Genomic DNA, 26,240 nt, shown 5'->3' on the forward strand with positions numbered 1-26,240 from the left:
AATAATATGACCTCTACATTATCTAAATATTTTTAAAATTTTTAACAAATATAATCCAGAAATATCTGTGTCATCTTTGTGTTAACCTCCCAAGGGACTAATAACAGAAACTTTAATAGTCTACTGTTTTTCTTTGAATAATAGAATGGGTTTCTAAGGTTTTACAGATTATTATAGATAGTTCTGTTCAACAGTCAAATTAAGGCAAAATTTTGGTTAAGTATTATAGTAAATGATAGTGATTCGGAGAAACTCAATTGCTTTTTTTTTTTTTTTTTTTTTTTTTACTGGCAGTCATAGTAGTGCCTAGGGCAAAGTTATGAAAGTCTCCCTACCATTACTGGCTATAATAACCCAGCATTTCCATCTTATTAATTGTGAACATTTTCTCCCAACAAGTAAAATATTTTGAGACAGAACTGGTGTATTATGTAGATTCTTTACTATTCATGACCTGATATATAGATTAAGCAGCAAATTAGTATTTGCCTTTGGAAAGTATGGATATTGCTTAAGGTGCTATAGGTTTCTCTTTACTTTCTTCAGCCTCACTCTTTCTTGACTTTTAGTAGTCCTGTATGCATCACTGTCACATTGATATTAGTGTTGCTACCATGAGCATTTATGCTAATTTAGTTTATATGATAGAGTTATTACTGTTAGCTTCCGAATTGAGAATTAAACCTCATAAAGTCAGCTGTGTAGACTATTTCAGTGCATCACCCTCAATGAGTCATAAAGTGTATAGATCCCTTAATGCATTGATTAACTCAAAAATATATATTTTTTATTTATATAATAGATGAACATGTGCCCTTACAACACTTATGAGTGCTTCAGTTGAAATGTACAATACTTTTTGTAGGCAGTTGTTACCATGTCCTCTAGTTGTTAATATCTAACAAAATCCAAAATATATGTGACATAGAGATATGTGTTGATAGCTGTAAACCTTGGAGATATCAAATGGTATTTCTTTGAAAATCAGGGATGATAAAAGATTTGGAATATGACAGATACATATGTGTAGCAGGTATTTTTTGCTGCATTTTTCATTTCTTCCATGTGTGTTATATGACTTTTGTAAGGGGTTACACATGTGTAATAAAAGAATTAGCTCCCTTATTCCTAAAACAAAAATTAATATTAAATTTGATATTATATGTTGATAATATATTTGCTGATATATTGGTATTCTTTCTACTTAAGCTATTTAATATACATTTTAAACATCTACCTGTATCTTATTTGTACATATAACAAACAAACACGCTCCTAACTAATGTAAACTTAACTTGTTTGGGCATTAAAAAAATGACTGAGAAATAATTATATACACTGTGGATGATTTGTTTTTACTGGTGGAAAAAAACTGCATTGGACCTTTAACTTTGATGTGTATTGTTTTTCTTTAACGTTTGACAATAGTAATAATTTTGTGCCATTTTTTCAGTTGTACAACTTCAACTTTTAATACAATTCAAACAAAAATAAAGTAAATGAAGAAGGAAAATCTACAGAACTCCTCATCAAGTAAGATGGGCAATTTTTTAGACATATCAATATACCTTAGTAAACAGTATTTTATATAAGTTAAAATTCTGAGTTTAGTGATATATATATATATATATATATCTTTAAAACATCAAATATTCCTTTATATTCCTGTCTAAATGTCCTCAACTGATAGTTTTTTGATAAACACCATTAGATTTCAAGATAGAAGAGTTTCCTCTGGCAATATTCTGATACCATATTCCAAAACTTTATTCACTAAACTGGTTTTTAAAAGAGCAAAAGGTTCTAATAAAAACTGGACCCCTTCTTCCTTCCCAGTGAATAAATTTTATAATGCCTTTCATAATTTGCTTAAAGATTTAAATATGCCAGCTACATCCCTTAGGATATTATTCCCTATTTTTAATCTTTAGTTTAACTGCACCAAATTATTATTTGAGGAAAACTGGGAAAGCAATCCTTTTTCCTGTGCAGGAAGACCTGAGGTTCATTATATACATGCTATTATCTTGAATTACACTGGATCCTAAACTGGGGTTTACAAAAAGAATGAGAAAATTTAAAGTAAGCTAATGACAACTGTTGACAATGTTTTTAGAAATGTTGTATGTTTTAGAATCATAATAATCTGTAGACCACAACTCTATCTGTAGAGATTTCCATCAGGATGGTTGGAATGTGGTTGTTATCATCACATGGAAAGGTGAACAGTCATTGAAATTTATAAGAATGAAGCTCTGTGGCTGTGTAGGTTGATTGCCCATCTCCTGCATGCCATAACTATAACTTGTTTCACCACAGCTAGGCCAGCCAAACACCCCACCCCCATGTGCCATGGCTGAGGACTTCCCCACCTCAGTCAGGATAACTAAGCACCTCATCCTTACACAACATAACCAGGTTACTGAATACCCTACCCCCCACACTGCTTCAGCCAGATTGGCTGAGTGCCCAGGCCCTGCATAATGCAGATGCATGTCCTGCCCCAGCCTATGGGTTTGCAAAGCCCACACAGGGGATGCCTTTTTAGGTCCTGACTAGTGACCAGAGGAGAATGTATTTCTGTGTTCTATGGGTCTGAATCAATTGAAGAAACAGTCTTTGGCAGGCTACCACCCCCCACGGCACCGTACAGACAGTAGATTGAAACACACCCTTAGTCTTTCTATGAAAAAGGCCTATTTTCTTGTCCTGGAGCTTAGTCCTGAAGGACAAGTTTCAGATTTGTAACATACTCAGAGGATACAGAGGCACACCCAGTGAACATGACATGGTCCGGGAGACACCACATTAGAGCCTTCCCTTGGCCTCATCACAAGTCACTGAAAAGAGTTTATATACACATCTAAAGCCACAATTTTTGCAACTGTCACTTAGAGACACCTTCAAATCCCCTGGTAGAGAAGTCAGTAGGGTTTATGATTGCAGACCCCCTGGAATGCATACATTTACATATCTTAAAAGCTGCTGCTTAAAAAATCTGTCTTACAATTAGCCTGAAACTAGGCACTGATATCTCTCCCTTTGAAATGCTGGCAGGTTTTGGCACACCCTCAACAACTGGGACCTATCAAAAACAAATCAGGCTACTAGACAATCACAAAGGTCTGGGAAACAACCATAAGCTAGAGCAAGTTTCACCTCCTATACAAGGCCATTCATTCAAGACTGGGAGAGGTAACTGTTTTGCCTAATACACAGGAACACAGATAGTCAAGCAAAATGAGGAGACAGAGGAATATATTTCAAATAAAAGAACAAGATGAAACTTCAGAAAAATACCTTAATAAAATAGGTAAGTAATCTACCTAATAAAGAGTTCAAAGTTGTGGTAATTAACAATGCTCACCAAACTCAGGAAAAAAAAAATGGATGAACTCAGTGAGAACTTTAAAAAAGAGAAAGAAAATATAAGAAAGCATCAACCAAAAATTATAGAGCTGAAGAATACAATAACAACTGAAAAATACACCAGAGGGGTTCAACAGCAGACTAGACAAAGTAAAATAATGGATCAGTGACCTGGAAGACAGGGCAGTAGAAAGCAATCAGAGCAGCAAAATGAAAAGGACAATGAAAAAAAGTGAAGATATCTTAAGGGACCTATGAGACCTCATCAAGTGAGATAACATCCACATTATAGGGGTCACAGAAGAATAAAGGGGTAGAAAACTTAAAGAAATAATGAATAGAAACTTCCCTAACCTGGGAAATGAAACAGATATGTAGCCCCCAGAAGCAAAGAGAATTCCAAATAAGATGAACCCAAAAAGATCCACACCAAAAAAAAAAAAAAAAAAAAAAAATCCACACCAAGACACATTATAATTAAAATGTTAAAAGTTAAAGAGAGAATCTTAACAGCAACAAAAGAAAGATGGCTATTTACATACAAGAGAACCCCCAAAAAACAAACAGCAGATTTTCAGTATAAACTTTGCAAACCAGAAGTGACTGGCATGATATATTAAACTTGCTGAAAGGAAAAAAAAAAAAGAAAAAAAACTTCCAACCACCTGGCAAGGTTACAATCAAAATTGAAGAAGAGATAGAGTTTTCCAGACAAGAAAAACTAAAGGAGTTTATCACAACTAAACCAACCTTACCAAAGATGTTAAAAGGACTTCTTTAAGCTTAAAAGAAAGGCGGTAACTAGTGACTAGAAAACATATGAAAGTAAAAATCTCATTGATAAATGAAAATATACAGGAAAGGTACTGGATTGACTACTTGTAAAGTTAATATGAAGGTTAAAAGACAAAAATGGTAAAATTAACCAAAACTGTCATAATTAGTTAAGGGATAAATGAAATAAAAAGATGTAAAATATAACATCAAAAAAAGAACATGGGGGGGCAGTAAAATGTAGTGTTTAGAATGCATTCAAGCTTAAGATGTTATCAACTTAAAGTAGACTATTATATATACTATGATGTATGTGAACATCATAGTAACCACAGAGCAAAGCTTTGCACAAATTACAATGAGAAAAGAATCTAAACATAACACTAAAGAAAATCACCGAACCATAAGGGAAGGGAACAAGAGAAGAAGACAGTAATAGAGAGGAACTACAAAAACAGCCAGAAAACAGTAAGTACAGTGCAATAAGTACATACCTATAAATAATCAATTTAAATGCAAGTGAACTAAATTCTCTACTTAAAACACATAGAGTGGCTGAATTAAAAAAAAAAAAAAAAGACCCATCTTTATGTTGTCAACAAGAAGTTCATTTTAGATGTAAGGACACACAGTCTGAAAATGAAAGGATGGAAAAACATACTCCACGCAAATGGAAATGAGAAGAAAGCTGGTGTAGCCATACTTATATCAGATAAAATACACTTTAAAACAATGACTATGGGGTGCTTGGGTGGCTCAGTTGGTTAAGCATCTTATCCTTGATTTGGCTCAGGTCATGATCTTAAGGTTGTGAGCCTGAAACCCACGAGACTCTGTGCTGGGCATGTAGCCTGCTTAAGATTCTCTCTCTGCCTCCTCCCCCTCTCTGTCTCCCTCTCTAAAAAAATGACTATAATGAAAGACAAAGAAGGGAATTATGTAATGATAAAGGGGTCAATCCAATAAGAAGATATACATATGTAAATATTGCTGCACCCATAATAGGATCACTAAAATATGTATAGCAAATATTAACAGAATTAAAGGGAGAAATTGACAGCAATAAAATAATAGTAGGTAACTACATAGTACCCCACTTACATCAATGGATAGACCATCCAGACAGAAAATCAATAAGCATCTGCCTCAAATGATACAGTAGACCAGATGGACTTAAGAGATATAAACAGAATATTCCATCCAAAACAGCAAAATACATATTCTTCTATAGTGCATATGGAATATTCTCCAGGATAGACCATGTAAGGGCAGCAAAAAATTATCAATAAATTTAATAAGATTGAAATCACATCAAGCAAGTTTTCTGACCAAAATGGTATGAAATTAGAAATCAATTTCAAGAAGAAAACTGGGGGAAAAAAAAAGAAGAAAACTGGAAAAATCACAAATATGAGGAGACTAAACAACATACTACTGAACAACCAATGAGACAATAAAAAATTAAAAAAAAGAAGTCAAAACATATCTGGAGACAAATGAAAATAAAAACACAAGAGTCCAAAATCTACGGGATGCATCAAAAAACAGTTTTAAGAGAGAAGTTTCAGGGCACCTGGGTGGCTCAGTTGGTTAAGGGTCTGCCTTCTGCTCAGGTCATGATCCTGGTCCTGGGATCCAGCCCTGCATTGGGCTCCCTGCTCAGCAGGGAGTCTGCTTGTCCCTCTCCCTCTGCCCCTCCCTCCTTGCTTGTGCTGTCTCTCTGTCTCTCTCTCTCAAATAAATAAATAAAATCCTTAAAAAAAGAGAAGTTTCTAGTGATACAAATCTACCTCAAGAAACAAGAAAAATCTTAAATAGTCTAACTGTACACCTAAAGGAAATAGAAAAAGAAGAACAAATGAAGGCCCAAGTTAATTAAAGGAAGGAAATAATAAGGATCAGAGTGAAAATAAAGATAGAGACTACAAAGACAATAGAAAGGATCAATGAAACTAAGAGCTGGTTCTTCAAAAAGATAAAACTCACAAACCTTTAGCTAGACTCACCAAAAACAAAAAACAAAAAACCACAATAGTGAGATCTCAGATAAATAAAATCAGAAAAGAGAAGCTACAACTGATACCACAGAAATACAAATAAAGAGTATACTACAATTATATGCCTACAAATTGAACAACCTAGAAGAAATGGATAAATTTGTAGAAACATACAATAAGATTGAATCATGAAGAAACAAATTATTAATACAACAACTAGGAGAGGAGGCTGGTTTGTGGGTCTCATGAAAGGTGGTTGGTCTAAGGATCCGGGGAGGAGAGTAGCTAGTTTGGGATCTCTGGGAGAAGTGGCTGGTTTAGGAGTTCCAGTGCTGCTAGGAAGTGGCTAATTATGACCCTCCCTTCTCCTTCAGTGGAAGTGACTAAATATCTCAAGGAACTGGCAATCTCCTAGATTCCCACTCATTTTCAGTGGCTCAGAAGAGGTACCTCAAATGGAGATTTCTGGGGTGGTGGCTGAGCAACCCCTGGCTAGCAGTTGTGACCCTAGTCCCAGATAATTTGGGGTTCCAAGGAATGGAAAAACCAAATCACATTTGGATTGGGAGAGAAGTATGCAGGCTTCGTGCAGCCATTGGAGTTTGTTTGAGGATCCACCTCAGCAACTGTGCACATGGAGTCTCAGGAAGTAGAATCCAAGGAGCCCCCAACATCCACAGACACTGTATGTTACCCCTGCCCTTCACTCCACACCTTAAAGGGCTCAAAAGCCAGAAGTGAATGACAGTGTCTACAGTCATGACTTCAAAGACAAGGGAAGCAAAATAAATAAATAAATAAGTAAATAAACAAACAAGTGGAACTATATCTAACTAAAATATTTCTGCACAGTGAAGGAAACCATCAACAGAATGAAAAGGAAACTTACTTAATGGGACAAGATATTTGCAAATCATATATCTGATATGTATCCAAAATATATAAAAAATCATACAACTCAAAAACAGAAAAAAACAGGAGGGCTGTGCGGCCCCATCCTGTTGGCACCGTCATGGCAGGTTTGCTGAAGAAGACCACCGGCCTTGTAGGATTGGCTGTATGTGAGAGTCCATATAAAAGTCTAAGAATATTACACACAAAGATTCTTGATGTTCTTGAGCAAATTCCTAAAAACGCAGCATATAGAAAGTATACAGAACAGATTACAGATGAGAAGCTGGTTGTATGGTTAAAGCAGAACCAGATGTTAAGAAATTAGAAGACCAACTTCAGGGTGGCCAACTAGAAGAGGTGATTCTTCAGGCTGAAAATGAACTAAGTCTGGCCAGAAAAATGTTACAGTGGAAACCATGGGAGCCTTTAGTGGAAGAGCCTCCTGCCAACCAATGGAAGTGGCCAATATAATCATCATTGAATGACTAGCGTGTTCATGGGAAACGGATGTAATTAAATGTTCTGTTATATTAAAAATGTTTCTATATTATTGGTATAATCAAGAAAACTAATACAGAGCATATTTAGGACACTTCTTAAAATTGATGACTATGGTAATAGGGACTTGTGAATCCATTTTTGATATGCAAAGCATTTATTTAAGCTATCTTAAAGATTTTGTTGTTGTTGGGTTTTTTGTTTGTTTGTTTGTTTGTTTAGTTTTGTTTTGTTTACAGAGAGGTTGTGGAAAGATTTGAAAGTTAATTGGAAAAATTCCTATGGATTTTCAATGTAGAAACCATAACCCAAATGTGAAGTATTTATAGTGGTATCTTCAACACATCATTTAATGATTTCTATCCTGAAAAAAAAAACAGGAAAGATACTTAATTATTATTGTTTAGACAAATTTATAGATCACTAAAGTGAAGTAGTAAGAGTAAAAACCATCAAGTTATAGTTGTACAGTTGAGGAAATTGATTTGGTATTTGAAAGAAAAATTTCTTTCTTGAAAGAAAAAATTTCTCATAGTGGTAGTTGGAAAACTTTTCCATTTGTCTCATTTAAAGAAGTTAACTTTCTGTTCTTAGCCTTTAGTTTTCTTGATCACCCAAAATATATCAGGATAGAGATAGAATTTATGTAAAAGGAAAGACATCAAGAGTTCCTAAGTTTTTCATAGGCTTATATTCAGAACATCTTACTCATACATGGGTTGTAACTTCAAAGTGGAATCACTAGGTAGTTTTCACTAAGTTTCCAATATGAGTGCAGTTGGGTATCAAACCCAAGATAAGTACTAATTCAAGGAAAGAAGCAGTTGGCATAAATTACTTTTCACGTGTCCTCACCCTTTCACCCTAGACCCTATCATTTCTAAATACTTAAATTTAGTATTTTTTAACTTCAAAGATAGTACTTTTGTGTGTGCTTGTACACATATGTTTTTGTGTCTTTTGCTATCCTTTGTGGCAAAGTAGAATCATTCAGAATTTTCAGAAAGAGAAAATTATATTTTTTTCTGATATATTTCTCCCCTTACAGAGCTGTAAATTGAATGGTAAATAAATATTAAATGAAAAAAAAAAACAGAAAAAAACAACCAAATTTTAAAAATGGGCAAAAGATCTAGATATGTTTTGTTTTGTTTTTAAAGCAGACATACAGATGACCAACAGTCATACAAAACCATGCTCAATATCACTAGTTACCAGAGAAATGCAAATCAAAACCACAAAGAGTTATCACATCACACCTATTAGAAGGGTTACTATCAAAAAGACAAAAAATAGGAAGTGTTGGAAAAGATGTGAAGAAAAGGAAATCCTCAGACATTGTTGGTGGGAATGTAAAGTGGTGCAGCCACTATAGAAAATGGTATGTAGATACATCTAAAAATTAAAAATAGAATTACCATATGAGCAAGCTCTTCCATTACTATTTATCCAAAAAACTTATATAAAAATACTAATTCAAAAAGATATATACATTCCTATGTTCATTGCGGCATTGTTTACAATAACCAAGATATAGAAACAACCTAAGTGTCTCTCAATGGATGAATGGATAAAGATATGATACACAAGACACACACATACACACACATGCACACACACACAATGGAATACTACTCAGCCATAAAAATAGAAGGAAATTGGGGTGCCTGGGTGGCACAGTTGGTTAAGTGTTGGACCCTGGGTTTTGGCTCAGATCATGATCTTATGGTCCTCAGATGGAGCCCTGCATCAGGCTCTGTGTTCAGCATGGAATCTGCTTGAGATTCTCTCTCCCTATCCCTCCGCCCCTCCTGCTCATGATCTCTCTCAAATCAATCAATAAATCAATCATTAAAAAAAGAAAGAAATCTTGCTATTTGCAAAAACATGAATTAACCTTGAGTGTATTAAGCTTGGTGAAGTAATTCAAACAAGAAAAACAAATATAGTATGATTTCACTTATATGTGGAATCTAAAAAAACAAAACAAATGAACAAAACAAAATAAAAACAAGTTCAAAGATATAGAGAGCAGATTGGTGGTTACAGAAGGGAAGGGGGTTGGGGAGTCAGCAAAATGGGTGAATAAGTTCAACTGCTTGATGAGGGATGGTAACTAGACTTATGGTGGTGATCACTTTGCAATGTATGCAAATATTAAATTATAATGTTGTACACCTGAAACTTATGTAATGTTATATACAAATTTATGTCAATAAAAAGAATAATGAAGTTCTGTGCACTGTTTCCACAAGATCTTTGTCATCTAAATTGATTTCTACAACAGGGAATAGTGGAAATATCGAAGTATATCACAACTCTCCCAAATTTAAATGGCCCTGACAGTTATATCATATTAAAAAAATCCAATATAAAATAAATTGACCTTCAGATTATTTTTAAGTAGTAAACTGAAGAATTTTCTTTCTTTTTTAGGGTTGTGATTCAAGTGAATGTATTTTATTTTTAAATTCAAGGATAATTAACATACTGAATATATATTTTTAAATATAATTTATAAATATAATTATGTATATATAAATATAAAATGAATATATATATCACAACTTTGTACATTCATCTGTTGATAAACACTTAGGTTTTTCTATGTTTTGGCTATAGTAAATAATGCTGCTATAAACATGCAGATGCAGATATCTCTTCAGTGATATCTATAGACAGTGGCTATAACTATTTACAATCCTAGCAGTAGTGCCAAGGGTTTCCTTTTCTCCACATCCTTGCCAGCATTTGTTATCTCTTGTCTTTGGATGAAAGCCATTCTGATAGGTGTGAGGTTTTAGCTCATTGCAGTTTTGATTGGCATTTCCTTAGTGATTAGTGAATGACCTTGAGCATTTTTTCAAGCACCTGTTGGCAATGAGTACATCTTCATTGTTAAAATGTCTATTCAGGGTCTTTCCCATTTTCAATTGGATTATTTATTTATTCTGCTTTTGAGTTGTATGAGTTCTTTATATATTTTGGATATTAACCCATTGTCAGATATATGGTTTGCAATTTCTTTTCCCATTCCATAGGTTTTCTTTTCATTTTGTTGATTATTTCTTTTGTGCTATTATGTTATTTTATTTCTTTTTTATCATTTTGTTTTATTTTATTATATTTCATCATGATGAGTGTACTCTTTAATCCCCATCATGTATTCTGTGCATTCCCCCCCACCCACACTCCTCTGGTAACCATCAGTTTGTTCTCCATACTTAAGAGTCTGTTTCTTGCTTTCTCCCTCTTTTTCTTTTTCCTTTGCTTGTTTGTTTTGTTTAAATTCCACATATGAGTGAGATCATATGATATTTGTCTTACCTGACTGACATATTTATCTTAGCATTATACACTTTAGGTTCACACATGCTGTTGCAAATGTCATTCTATTTTATGCCTGAATAATATTCCATTGTATACATATACCACATCTTCTTTATCCATTCATCTTTAGATGAAGAGATCATGTAATGACCTGCAGTGCAGTGTCCCCTGTTTACCAGAACCTGGCACTTTACGGGTGTCACTTATGTGTGTTGCATTCGCTCTGCTCTTGCAGCTGAGGTGATTTTTCCTTAAGTCTTATCATCTGCAGTGGATCTCTTCACCTGCTGTAGGCAGTTTTTAGTCCCTCTAGTGTTAATGACCAGTCTGGGGCAACCTTGGGCTTGAACTGAGTCATACCAGGTATTTGCCAGAGATAGAGTAGCATCAAACTGCAAGACACTTTCCCTGTGTTGTCCCCTCTGAAGCTTTTTATTTTTTTGGTAGGTGGGGCCTGCAATCAGACCAGCTGTCTACCAGCAGCCCACTGCTGGGGTCACAGTCCAACTAGTACATATAGTTATCTTTCCCTCTCCTCAGGGCGGGAATCCCAGTTTAAGAGAATTCCCCTTTCTCCGCACTCTCGCCAATATCTGTTGTTTCTTGAGTTGTTAATTTTAGCCATTCTGACTGGTTTGAGGTGGTATCTCATTGTGGTGTTGATTTGTATTTCCCTGATGATGAGTGATGTGGGGTATTTTTTTCATGTGTCTGTTGGCCACTTGTATGTCTTCTCAGAGAAATGTCTGTTCATGTCTTCTGCCCATTTCTTGACTGGATTTTTTTTTGTTTTTTTTTTGGGGGGGGTGTTGAGTTTGATAAGTTTTTAGAGATTTAGGATACTATCCCTTTATTTGATAAGACATGGAGTCTTGTTTGTTGGGAGACTTTTGATTACTGATTCAATTTCTTTCCTGATTATAGGTCTGTTCAGGTTTTCTATTTCTTCCTGTTTCGAGTTCGATAGTTTATATGTTTCTAAGAATGCATCCATTTCTTCCAGATTGTCTAATTCATTGGCATATACTTGCTCATAATATTCTCTTGTAATTGTATTTCTTTTGTGTTGGTCATGACCTTTCATGATTTTATTTATTTGGTCATTTCTCTTTTCTTTTTGATAAGTCTGGCTAGGGGTTTATCAATCTTATTAATTCTTTAAAGAACCAGCTCCTAGTTTCATTGACCTGTTCTGTGTTTTTTTTTTTTTATTTCTATATCATTGATTTCTGCTCTAATCTTTATTATTTCTCTTCTCCTGCTGAATATAGTCTTTATTTGCTGGGTTTTTTTTTTTTCCAGCTCCTTTTGGTGAAAGGTTATACCATGCATATTTTCATACCACAATGCTTTAATACTTGAAGTTAACTACAAGAAAAAATTTGGAAGGACCACAAATACATGGATGTTAAAGACATCCTACTAAAGAATGAATAGGTCAACCAGGAAATTAAGAAGAATTAAAAATATACATGGAAGCAAATGAAAATGAAAATAGGACAGTTCAGAACTTTTGGGATGCAGTAAAGGTGGTCCTAAGAAGTAAATACATTGCAATACAGGCCTTTCTCAAGAAACAAGAAAAGTTTGAAATATACATGGTTTATTTTCAGTGACTTAAACATACAGCTGTGTCCATTTGCTTCTACCACTACATTTACAAAATCTTATCTTATAATGAAAGAATTTAGTACTTGAAAGACGTTTTATACACAGTGTAAGTTCAAAGAGTTAAGCACAGGGCTATATAGATATGCTTCCATGCATTCCTTACAAACACTTCTCAATTTTTCCCAAGTTTTTGTTTAAATTCCAGTTAGTTAACATAAAGTGTAATATTAGTTTCAGGTGTAGAATTTAGTCATTCATCACTTACATACAACAAGTGCTCATCACAAGTGCTCTCCTTAATACCCATCAACTATTTAACAGATCCCCCAGCCCATCTCCCCTCCAGTTTGTTCTCTATTTAAGAGTGTGTTTACTGGTTTACCTCTCCTTTTTCTTTTCCCTTATGTTCATCTGCTTTGTTTATTTAAATTCCATATATGAGTGAAATCATATGGTATTTGTCTTTCTCTAACTAAATTATTTCATTTAGCATAATGTTCTCTAGCTCCAACTAAGTCCTTGTAAATGGTAAGTTTTCATTCCTTTTATGGCTGAGTAACATTCCATTGTATATATATCACTTCTTTATCCATTCAACAGTTGAATGACACTAGGCTCTTTCCATAATTTGACTATTGTTGATAATGGTGCTATAAACTTTGGGGTGCATGTATCCCTTCAAATCACTATTTTTGTATCCTTTGGTAAAAATCTAGTAGTGTATGGCTGGATTACACAGCAGTTCTATTTTTAACTTTTTGAAGAACCTCCATACTGTTTTCCAGAGTGGTTGCACCAGTTTGCATTCCCACCAACAATGTAAAATGCTTCCCCTGTCTCCGCATCCTTGCTAATACCTGTTATTTCTTGTGTTGTTCATTTTAGCCATTCTGACTGGTAGGAAGTGCTATGTCATTGTAGTTTTGAATTGTATGTCCTTGATGAAGTGTCATGTTGAACATCCTTTCATGTGTCTGTTAGCCATCTGTATGTCTTCTTTGGAAAAATGTCTATTCATGTCTTCTGCCCACATTTTATCTGGATTATTTATTTTGGGGGGTGTTAATTTTTATAAGTTCTTTATATATTTTTGATACTACTCTTTATCATATATGTCATTTACAAATATCTTTTCCCATTCCAAAGATTGCCTTTTAGTTTTGTTGATTGTTTCCTTTGCTATGCCGAAGCTTTTTATTCTGATCAAGTTCCAATATTTTATTTTTGTTTTAGTTTCCCTTACCTCCAGAGACATATCTAGTAAGATATTGCTACAGTTGATGTCAAAGAGGTTATTGCTTATATTTTCCTTTAGGATTTTGATGGTTCCCTGTCTCACATTTAGGTCTTTTATACATTTTGAATTTATTTTTTGTATGGAGTAAGAAAGTGGTCCAGTTTCATTCTTTTGCATGTTGCTGTCCAGGGTTCCCAACACCATTTGTTGACAGACTTTTTTCTATTGCATATTCTTTCTTGCTTTGTCAAAGAGTAGTTAACCATACAGTTGTGTGTCCATTTCTGGGTTTTCTATTCTGTTCCATTGTTCTGTGTGTCTGTTTTTCTGCCAGTACCATAACCCATACTGTCTTGATCACTACAACTTTTTTTTAAGATTTTATTTATTTATTTGAGAGAGAGAGAGTGAGAGAGATTGAGGTGGGAGGAGAGGTGGAGGAAGAAGTAGACTTCCCACTGAGCAGGGAGCCTGATGTGGGACACCAGCCCAGGACCCTGGGATCATGACCTGAGCTGAAGGCAGACACTTAGCCAACTGAGCCACCCAGGTGCCCAAACACTACGGCTTTGTAATATAACTTGAAGTCCAGAATTGTGATGCCTCCAGCTTTGCTTTTCCTTTTCAAGATTGATTTGTCTATTTGGGGTCTTTTGTGCTTTCATATAATTTTGGGGATTGTTTGTTTTAACTCTGTGAAAACTGTTGTGGCATTTTGCATTGTGGTCTAAAAATATGCCTGGTATGATCTAAATCTCTTTATACTTCTTAAGACTTGATTTGTGACCTAGTATGTGATCTATTTTGGAGAATGTCCCACGTGCACTTGAGAAGAATGTGTATTCTGTTGCTTTAGGATGAAATGTTCTGAACATATCTGTTAAGTCCACTTGGTATATTGTCTTATTCAAAGCTATTGTTTCCTTGTTGATTTTCTGCTTAGATGATCTGTCCATTGATATAAGTGGGGTGTTAAAGTCCTCTGTTACTATTGTATTATTATAAATGAATTCTTTTATGTTTGTTATTAATTGTTTTATATATTTGTCTGTTCCCTTGTTGGGAGCATACATATTTACAATTGTTAGATCTTCTTGTTCTATAGTCCTCTTTATTATGATATAGTGTCCTTCTTCATCTCTTGTTACAATCTTTGACTTAAGATCTAGTTTGTCTGATATAATTATGGCTACTCTGGCTTTCTTTTGATGTCCATTAGCATGATGGATGGTTTTTCATCCCTTCACTTTCAATTTGGAGGTGTCTTCAGCTCTAAAATGATTTTTTGTAGGTAGCATATAGATGGGTCTTGTCTTTTATCCATTCTGACACCCTATATCTTTTGATTGGAGCCTTTAGTCCATTTATATTCATAGTAATTGATAGATATGTAGTTAGTGCCATTTTATTATTTGTTTTGTCATTGGTTTTGGAGGCTTTCTGTTCCTTTCTAGTCTTTGTAGCTTTTGGTCACTCCTTCCCACTCAAAAGGTCCCCTTTAATATTTCTTGCAGGGCTGGTTTAGTGGTCATGAACTGCTTTAGTTTTTGTTTGTCTGGGAAACTCTATCTCTCTTTCTGTTCTGAATAATAGTCTTGATGGTTACAGTAATCTTGCTGCAGATTTTTCCCATGTTGCACATTGAATATATCATGCCACTCTCTTCTGGGCTGCCCACTTTATGTGGAGAGATCTGCTGTTAAATTTATGGGTCTTCCCTTGTAAGTTAGGGACTTCTTTTGTCTTACTGTAGTTAGGATTTTTTTCTTTATCACTATATTTTCCAAATTTAACTACAGTATGTCTTTATATTGGCCTGATTTTGATGGGACTACTCTGTGCCTCCTAGAGGATGTCTGTTTCCTTCCCCAGATTAGGGAAGTTTTCAACTATTATTTCCTCATTTGAACCTTCTGCACCCTTTTCTCTTTCTCTTATTCTGGGACTCCTGTGATACAAATGTTATTATGTCTGATGGAATCACTGATTTCCCTAAGTCTACTCTCAAGATCCATCATTTTTTCTTTCTCTCTTTTGTGACTTTATCTCCTTCTTTTGTGGGGGGGGAGGGATTCCTCTCTCTTGGCATTTGTCTACATCTTTGCCTCCTTCTCTGTGTTAGAAAAGCCAAAGCTCCTGAGAGTAATGGCTTTATGAAGAAGAAGTCGTAGAGTGTCCAGAGACTGGGGCTTCAGGGAGTGTTTCTGGTGTGTGCTGTGTGCACTCTGCTGCTGTGTTTTAGCTGCTCTATCCCTCAGGTCAGTTGTCTGCAGAGGCTTTCCTTGCCTGTAGTGGGCAGTGTTGGGACCTTGGCCAAAGTGTGGTGAATTTTAACTAAGTGTGCTCTTTTTCTGCTTTTTAAATGAGACCTGATGCTACTGCCACTAGAATTGATGCCTTGCTGAACTCTGGTCGGTGGTTGTGGTGCATGTGGACCTTTCTGCTGGTCTTTTGGGGAAGGGGTCTGCTATGCTTGTCCTTAGGCACACTTATCCAAGTAAAGTAGTAATAGCAGAGCACAGGGGGGTGGGAACTGATGTAAGCAGATTAAGCAGCCGGCAATGTTGCTGTGCTGTTTACTGAAGTTGGATTTTGCTGAGTGGTTGGGGAGGGAAATGGTGCCAGCCAACTCCTTTGTCCCAGGAGAAGGTTCTTCATTTTTGCTCTCAGGGAAGCACTCCCAGAAGAATAAATAATTTCCTCTTTTGTGTCCCAGGAAGTTTTCAGATCACTGTTTTCACGCTGTCTGTCTCTGGGTTACTTGCCTGCCTGGAGCAGCACAGTGCATTTTGTGCCTTATCCCAGCCAAGCCTACTGACTTTTAAAACTCCAAACTTTAAGATTGTACTGTGGCTGTGGTCTGTGCTTTTCCGGGGGGGGGGGGGGGGGGTTGCTGTGCTGGGACAAACGCATGTTTGACCAGGAAGGGCAGTTTTGTCAGAGCACAGAGGCATGGGATTCAGAGCAAAGCAGACTAGGCAGCCAGTGTCCTGGTTAGCCTCCCTTAGCAAGGTTCTCAGTGCCTATGCTTAAGGGCAGGGAAGGGAAATGGTGTCCACTGGTTATTTTGTCCCCTGAGAGGTGTCTCTGCAAATGCCACTTTTCACAGATGTACTCCAAGAAGAGCAGTCTCTTCCCATGTGCCTTAGGCAATCCTCAGATCATGGTGTCTGTCCTGGGGTTGCTTGCTTGTTTTCTTTCTAGGAGTAGAGCAGCACCCTCAGGGCTCTATCCCAGCCAAGCCTGCTAATCTCTAAAACTCCATGCTTTGAGCCCCCACTGGTTGCAAAAACTCAGGAATTTCAGCCCTTCTCATTTTCTTAACCAGTGGTTTTGGGGAAGTGTTCCCCTTGTTCACTTCACTATCTTTTGTCTTTCTCTGCAACCAGGGTTCCCTACCCTCTAAAGCATGTCTCTGCACTTCTTACCTTCCTTGATGTGGCCTCTTCTCTCCTTCTAGTTGTGCTGTTTGTTCTGTCAGTACTCAGGTTGATTTCCTGGATATTCAGAATGATTTAATGGTTATCTCACTGTATTCAAAGGACAAGACAAGCCTAGGGGCCTCCTACTACACGGCCATCTTAGGTCCTCCCAAATTTGATATTTTTAAGTCATAAAAAAGCAGTTCTCCCAATGTAACAGATTCTAATATATGCTGACCAAACTCATTACCTTTTTCTTTCACACATCTCAACTAAACTTCTCAGCCTTCCTGGCTTTGCTAAATGTTATCTTATGTCTGATTTCTATGTAATAGTTCGGGGGTAGAGGTGTTGGGCACTAATTCCAAAGCTATCATACAAAAACCTTCCACTGTGACCACCCATGCTGTTTTCTGCAGTGACTTCAGATGTTGTGTGTTGAAGGTAGAGAAGCCACAAGATGGTAGGAGCCCGTATTCCTGAATCAGCACTTGGATGAAAGCTGTCAGCTCATCTAAAACCTCTGTTTTTCACTTTATGTAGCTCTTAAGCCACATATAGTTGAGGATTTATCTGTTACCATAGCTATTTTAACCTTATATAACAAAACTTAGTTATTTGAAGTTGGGAGCTGCCACAACAAAATCCTAAAATACATTAGTTTAAGTGTCAGACAGTGAGCAGTAATGTAACTGATTTGAAGACTGAAGAGATGAAGAATCCTGTTATTCAGTGGGAAAACACTTGCTAAATCTGTTGCCAGCTATAACTTGGAAAGCAAACCATATGCCACTGAGCCTCTTGTTCTAAAGAGTTTGAATCAGAGTTATAGTATGTCTTTTTAAAATTTTCTTCTTTAAGGAAGTATTAAAAGAGATAAGCTGAGTAAAGAATTGTCCAGTTTGCAAGCAAAAAGTAACCATGTACTTCAAGTCTTCATAAAGCCGAAGTCTGGGAGTTCTTTCCATACTATGAAGGTGTACAAACAAGACATTGCCTCTTCATCAATCCAAAGAAGTCAAAAATAAATTAATCTTAAACTCTATTTTTTAATCAAAATAAGTAATTAAAATTTAGAACTATGTATGATAACCAGTAGTAGATTCCAAAGAAACAGATGACTTAGTCTTTAAACTTAGGAAAGTTAAAATCCGGTTGAATAGGAAAAAAAAATGAGAGTAATTACGAATAAGTCTAGCTTAGTCTAGAAAATTATACATTTCATTATGTGGGGATCTCCTAAATGATGGTTAGTGCTGAGTAAATTATTAGATTCTGTGGTCTTAAGGGTAGTAAGAAAAAAAAAAAAAGGAACAAATCGATAACCACAAAATTAGTATAACTTTGATACTACAATACTGAGAAATGCAAGGTAAAAGGCATTCATAAGAAGAGATAAATTTATTACAGAAGTGGATCTTAAGCCAAGTGTTTAAGAAGGTGATGTGCATGAATTGCTAGAAAAGAAAGGTATCAGAGGAATATTTCATGTTTATAGTTGTAAACAAGTTTAAAATATTTAACATCTTAATGGAGTCAAATAGGGACATGCAAACTCATTTGCCTAATATTAGTGCATTGTCCTAGTGACAGTAAAGGAAAAAATAGTTAATATTTGCAACCATACTGATATACTGGCATTGGTTAGCAGTAAGAGAGAACTGTGAAATGGGAATGTAGCCTCTATAATTCCCATTCAAGCACTTGGGTGGCTCAGTTGGTTAAGGGTCTGCCTTCAGCTCAGGTCATGAGCCCAGGGTCCAGGGATGGATCCCCGCGTTGGGCTCCCTGCTCAGCAGGGAGTCTGCTTCTCCCTCTCCCTCTGCCCCTGCTCCTGTTCTCTCTCTCTAATAAATAAATAAAATCTTAAAAACATCAAAGATAATTTTAAATCACCATAGGCCAGACCCTATCCTGCAAATAAACAAAAAATGGGTTAATTATAAAAAAATAACTTTCAGTGTTGTCTTCTTTTTCATCCCTCTGCCTATGCATTGATATATATCTACTGAACAATGTCAACAGCCTCCTAAACCAGTTTTACTGCCTTCTCACACAACCCTCCAACCCTTACCTCCCCCATACATCTACCATGCTCATTGCTAACAAAAGCCTTTTTTTTTTAAATTCAGAAGCCTACGTCAGTTCTCTGTTAAAATTATTCAAATTATTGCCTATAAGATAAATTATAAAGTACTTAGAGTGGTATACAAAGTCATTTAGAGAGACAGACAAGACCCTGACTAATTTTTTAGTATCCTTTTACACCACTTTTCTCATGAATCTTGTACTGAACTATTAACTGTTGCCTAACACCATAATCTTTTTTATATCTCTGCCCTCTTGTACACTATTCTCCTTAACAAGAATGATTTTCCTTTTATTCTCATGACTACTCATTCTCCTTTTTTTCAGGGCTTAAGCATTTCCTTTTATATAGAGGTTACTCAGGTACTGCTTTCACTCAAGCATATATACAAATATTATCTTTTGTGCTCTCTAAGCCTTTTGCATATCAGTTTTATCACACTGTATTTCAATTTCCTATGTGTTTTTCCCCTATTAGACTTTGAGAGTTTTGAAAGAAATGATGATACCTGATTCATCTTGAGAACTTCAAATCATAGAAGAGTGACCAAAGGAGAGTAGGTGCACACTAAGTTATTGTAAAATAAAATTCTGATTATTAATATGATACAAGTAAGCAGGAAACAACAAAAATGAACATGAGCTCAAGGCAGAGTACTACTTTCATACTACTTATTTAGGAAAGGAGTAAGATTCAGATCTTGGGAACATGGTTATGATTAGCTAACAAAAGGATGCAGGGAACATTGTAGCCTATTATAATACATAAATGATACAGTTAAGCCATCCAAAAGCATATTTCATTCCATTAAATAATTTATTATTTTGTAGTTTGACCTTTAGTGTCTTTAAAATGTAAACCACTGGTGACTTTATCAAAAACTTAAAGGTGAAGAAAAAATAATTTGTAAAATGAATGAGTTAATTTAAACCAGGAATGACTGTTTCCTCCACTCTTTAAAAACATTCCATGCTCCTGGGTTAGAAGAATAAACATTGTTAAAATATCTATTCTACCAAGAACAATCACCACATTCAATGCAATCCTTATTAAAATACAATCAACATTTTTCACAGAGCTGGAACAAATAATCCTAAAATTTGTATGGAACCAGAAAAGACCCCAAATAGTCAGAGGAATGTTGAAAAAGAAAACAAAAGCTGGTGGCATCAAAATTCCAGACTTCAAGCTATATTACAAAGCTGTCATCATCAAGACAGTATGGTACTGGGGCGCCTGGGTGGCTCAGTTGGTTAAGCAACTGCCTTCGGCTCGGGTCATGATCCTGGAGTCCCGGGATTGAGTCCCACGTCGGGCTCCCTGCTGGGCGGGGAGTCTGCTTCTCCCTCTGACCCTCCTCCCTCTCATGCTCTCTGTCTCTCATTCTCTCTCTCGCAAATAAATAAAATCTTAAAAAAAAAAAAAAAGACAGTATGGTACTGGCATAGAAACAGAAACATTGGATCAATGGAACAGAATAGAGAACCCATAAATGGACTCTCAATTCTATGGTCAACTAATCTTGGACAAAGCAGGAAAGAATACTCCATAGAAAAAGGACAGTCTTTTCAAAAAATGGTGCTGGGAAAATTGGACAGACACATGCAGAAGAATGAAAGCAGACCACTTTCTTACACCATACACAAGATAAACTCAAAATGGATGAAAAACCTAAATGTGAGACAGGAATCCATCAAACTCATGGAGGAGAACATAGGCAGGAACCTCTTCAACATCAGCCACAGCAACTTCTTCCTAGACACATCTCCAAAGGCATGGGAAACAAAAGCAAAAATGAACTATTGGGACTTCATCAAGACAAAAACTTTCTGCACAGCAAAGGAAACAGTCAACAAAACTAAAAGGCACCTTACTGAATGGGAGGAGATATTTGCAAATGACATATCAGGTAAAGGGTTAGTATTCAAGATCTATAAAGAACTTATCAAACTCAACACCCATAAAACAAAGAATCCAGTCAAGAATTGTGCAGAAGACATGAACAGACATTTCTCCCAAGAAGACATAGAAATGCTCCACGTCACTTGTCATCAGGGAAGTGCAAATCAAAACCACAATGAGATACCACCTCACACCAGTTCAGAATGGCTAAAATTACAAGACACAAAACAGATTTTGGAGAGGATGTGGAGAAAGGGGAAGCTTTTGACACAGTTGGTGGGATTGCAAGCTGGTACAGCCACTCAGGAAAATGGTATGGAGATTCCTCAAGAAGTTAATAATAGAGCTATCCTATGAGCCAGCAATTACACTACTAGGTATTTACCCCAAAGATACAAACATAATGATAGGAAGGGGCACCTGCACCCCAATGTTCATAGCAGTAATGTCCACAATAGCCAAACTGTGGTAAGAACCGAGATGTCCATCGACAAATGAATGGATAAAGAAAATGTGGTATACACACACAATGGAGTATTACTCAGCCATCAGAAAGGATGAATATTTATCATTTACATTGATGTATATGAAACTGAATGGTATTATTCTCAGCAAAATAAGTCAATTAGAGAAAGACTATTTTCATATGGTTTCACTCATATGTGGAACATAAGAAACAGGGCAGAGGACCATAGGGGAAGGGAGGAAAAACAGAATGGGAATTCATCACAGAGGGAGATAAAAACATGAGAAACTCTTAGATATAGGAAACAAACTGAGGGCTGCTGGAGAGGAGGTGTGTGGGGGGATGGGGTAATTGGGTGATGGGCATTAAGGAGAGCACGTGATATGATGAGCACTGGGTGTTATACACAACTGATAAATTATTGAGCACTGCATCTGAAACTAATGATGTAATATATGTTGGCTAATTGAATTTAAATAAAAAAAATATTCACTGTTGGTGAATAAGCTTTTTTATGGTCATTCCCCATATTAATCAAATACTAAGATATAGGAGATTTCAAGGGAACAGAATGCCTAAGCACTAAATGCCATTCACATGCTACTCACCTTTTGATTCCAGAGAATGAAAGTTGCCTTTTTGAGCAGTCTTGTGTGAATAAGAATAAGGTCTTGAATAAATTGCTTAGAAAATCCACACTCAACTATTCCTCCAGTGGCTCCCAGTGGTCACATATGTCTTTTACACAAATTTCTGCAATGCTTTACCAACATCATGGGCCTCCCACACCTCAGTTAATGGGTCAATGTGGGCATTTGCCTGTTTTTTTAAGAAAAAAAAAAACTTTCTGAATTTAGGCTAACTGTCATATAATTTCAGTCATGCACATGAATGTAATAATTATTGTAGCTGGGCTTATGAGCCACTTCCTGGAAAAAGATTATTCACTTATAAGATTTCTAAAAACCCAAGGATTTTAGATTGTTCATGCTGCCACATTCCTATTATCAATCCACTATTAAACCTGCCAAAAAAGAAACACATTCAATTATATAAAATAATGATAATATCTGTACATTTTAAGATATTAAGATTCAACAATCTTATACATTCTAAGCTTTTTACAGCACATCTCATAAGTACAAATGAGAATCACATGTATTGGTAATTAGGACAAGAGTTGTTAATTATATATTAATCATCTTACTACTTTTTTATTTAAAATAATATTTATATACTGAAATCAGAACAAACTATTTCAGAAAATAAGAAGGAATAGACAATAGTTCTTCAAATGCTATTAAAACTTTATCATTAAGGTTTTTCTCAATTTAATGTTTTAAATTCCCATGCATTTATGCACTTTATTATTTATTTGCTTTGTATGTTTTTGCCCCATTAAATACCTGAGTCAGAAATGACATTCAGTATTATCTTTATTGTACTTAGTCCTTTTATTATCATTTATCCTGATCTCTATTCAAGAAAATAAAAAAAAAAAGTTGGAGGTTTAAATGACAAAATAAATATTCTAAAGTTTGAGTCATACTTCCTGATATTAAATAAAATTAGGAGATAACATCAAAGAATGGGATAGAAGTTGAGAGATTAAGTTTTTGTTTTTGCTTTGCCATTAGCAGTTCTGTGACTACAGGCATATAGTCAAATCTTTTTCTTTCAGTAGTCTCATCAGTAAAAATGGCACTAGTAGCTTCTCCTTTCCTTGGGTTCCCAACAGTTTAAAGTGTTGATGGCTAGTCTGTGGGGTTAATAATTTGTACTAGGCAAAGGAAAATAACCAATGGCTGTACAGATAAGGTAAGAATGTTTGCCTTATTATTTGAAAAAAAAATTATTTATTATTATTATTTACTTATTTTAAATCAAAATACATATTAAATGATCAGAGTAAATAACAAGAACAGGAGATAAATGAGCAGAAGGTATTAATAAATTAACCATCTAATTCTATATGGGAGTCAATGCTATTATTTTAATGTTTACTTATTTAGGAAGCTTTTCTCCATGGTCTTTAATGTTGCCTCAGGATATTACGAGACAATTGAGAATGTTTGTAAAGATGTAGTTGATATTATAAGATAAGACTGTGATGGCTTACTACATAATCAGGGAAGGAGTCTATAAGAATATAAAGACTTGCACTGATCTTAAACATCTTGAAAATATTCTTATGTTTTTCCAGTAACTACAAGGAATTAATTACCCACAGAAAGGACTCTTGACAGCAACACAAATGTGATAAAAGATAAAATATTTTGGGGAAAAAAAACACCAACACATATGTAAAAGGATATGCAGTCTTTCTTCCTTTGTTGTCTTTAAAAGAAATTATATTCTGAGGTAATAAAAAAATCCTACTTTCTAGAAACAAAGATAAATTTCAGTTCTAAGATTCTATATAATTATTTTAGAATTAAACAGTGTCTTTCCACAAAAAGATTCAAGTTATTTGTCTCTACTTTTCTAAAAGCCTCGAGGAAATATTTTTAGAAAGACCATCACAAAATTTAACACCCACAGAAAGAAAAAGATACACATATATGGGATCCTTCTCTATTCCTTGTTTTTTGCAAGTATGCACTGTAGCTGAGCAAGAAATCCTATTACACCTGAGTCAGTTAACAGTCATAAAACTATATGACCAATTATTTTTGGGGGGAAAAGACAGTGGAGGAGTAGGGGACCCTATTCCAACCAGTCCCTGGAATTGAGCAGGATATCTGCCAGACCACTCTGAACACCCATGAAATCAGCCTGAAATATAAGAAGATAGATCTGGATTTCTACAAACAGTATATCACAGGTAGTTGGTTTCAAGGTATGAAGCAGGGAGCCATGATTCTGCAGGCAGATATCAGGATAAATGGAAGGGGTAGGGAGCCCAGTCATTGGGATCCTACACCGCCAGTGAGCAATAGCCTCCCGCAATGGGGACTGGGCACAGACTCGCAGACTGGTAGTGGCGGGGAATGTACTTTAGGGCAGCACCCCTGACTGGAACCTGGAGTGGCAGGGCAACCCATGTGAACTGGGGTGGTTGGCGGTTTTAGAGGCACAAAGGGCAGAGACATGCCTGGTCTGGAGGTGAGGACTGGTAGCACTGCTGAGGGGGTGCAAAACCCAGGACGTTGCATGTTATAGCAGAACAGACAGAAATGGAGATAGTATGGCCTGGAGAGCTCACTGAAGAAAAGACTGAGTTCTCTCTGCTCTGAGGCGGAGGGTTGGAAATGATCCCTTCTGCTTTGACACTCGGAAGAGATGCGGAAAACCTCCAGGGAAAGCCACCAGAGAACAAAAGCCCCCAAAAACTGTTTTTTACTGAGCCCATCCCCCAACACAGGGGCAGGGTAACTCTGTCCAAACAGGGTTGCCTGAGTAACAGAGCGGCTGGCCCCTCCCCAGAAGACAGGCTGGGAAAACAAGAGGCAAGCAACCATAAGGTCCCTAGAAAACAAGTGCATCTTTCTTGGGTTGGGGTCAATAATTTGGACTCTATACATTCCCTCAATCACCCATCAACAGAATGACTAGGAGGAGGAACCCCCAAAAGAGGAAAGACTCAGAGATTATGATTTATGCCACAGATTTACAAATGGATACAGATATAACCAAGATGTCGGAAATGGAATTCAGGGTAGCAATTGTGAAGACAATAGCTAGAATGGAGAAATCGATTAATGGCAACATACAGTCTCTAAGAGCAGAAATGAAAGCTGAACTGGCAAAACTTAAAAATGCTCTCAATGAGATCCACTCTAATCTAGATAATATAACAGCTAGGGTAAGTGAGGCATAAAAACGAGTTAGTGATTTAGAAGACCCATTGATAGAAAAGAAGGAAAAAGAGGAGACCAGGGAAAAAAAACTGAAAATCCATGAAAATAGAATAAGAGAAATAAGTGACACCATGAAACGTTCCAATCTCAGAATTACTGGGATCGCTGAGGGGGTGGAGAGAGAGAGAGAGGACTAGAAGATATATTTGAGCAAATCGTAGCTGAGAACTTCCCTAATCTGGGGAATGAAACAAACATTCGTGTCCTACAGGCAGAGAGGATCCCTCCCAAGATCAAGGAAAACAGACCAACACCCTGGCGTGTAATAGTAAAACTCGCAAATCTTAGAACCAAGGAAACCATCTTGAGGGCAGTTAGTGGGAAGAAACTCCTCATGTACAGAGGGAGGAATATCAGAATAATGACAGACCTATCCACAGAGACCTGGCAAGCCAGAAAGGCCTGGCAAGACATATTCAGGGAACTAAATGAGAAAACATGCAGTCAAGAATACTTTATCCGGCAAGGCTGTCATTTAGAATGGATGGAGAGATGCAGAGCTTCCAAGACCAGCAGAAACTGAAAGAATATGTGAACACTAAGCTGGCCCTGCAAGAAATATTTAGGGGGATTCTATAAAAGAAGAAGGACCCCAAGACTGATATAGAAAAGAAATTTACAGGGACAATCTATAACAACAATGTCTTCACAGGCAACATGATGACAATAAATTCATATCTTTCAATAATCACTCTAAACGTGAATGACCTAAATGCTGCCATAAAATGGCACAGGGCTGTAGATTGGATAAAAAGATAGGAAGCATCTATATGATTTCTACAAGAGACTCA

The 26,240-nt window shown here is 36.1% G+C and overlaps 1 protein-coding gene and 1 pseudogene across 1 annotated transcript in view; both read left to right on the forward strand.

Annotated features, from left to right (window-relative positions):
* LOC129045959 (NADH dehydrogenase [ubiquinone] 1 alpha subcomplex subunit 5-like) overlaps nucleotides 1–8,060 on the forward strand; it is a 40,774-nt pseudogene extending 32,714 nt beyond the window's left edge.
* PCDH11X (protocadherin 11 X-linked) overlaps nucleotides 1–26,240 on the forward strand; it is a 583,424-nt gene that overhangs the window by 32,716 nt on the left and 524,468 nt on the right. The gene's annotated exons all lie outside the window — the stretch shown is intronic.

Source organism: Mirounga angustirostris, unplaced genomic scaffold, assembly GCF_029215605.1.
Source record: "Mirounga angustirostris isolate CCGP_5_RB_7025 unplaced genomic scaffold, mMirAng1.0.hap1 SCAF_11, whole genome shotgun sequence".
In the NCBI taxonomy this organism is placed as follows: Eukaryota; Metazoa; Chordata; class Mammalia; order Carnivora; family Phocidae; genus Mirounga; species Mirounga angustirostris.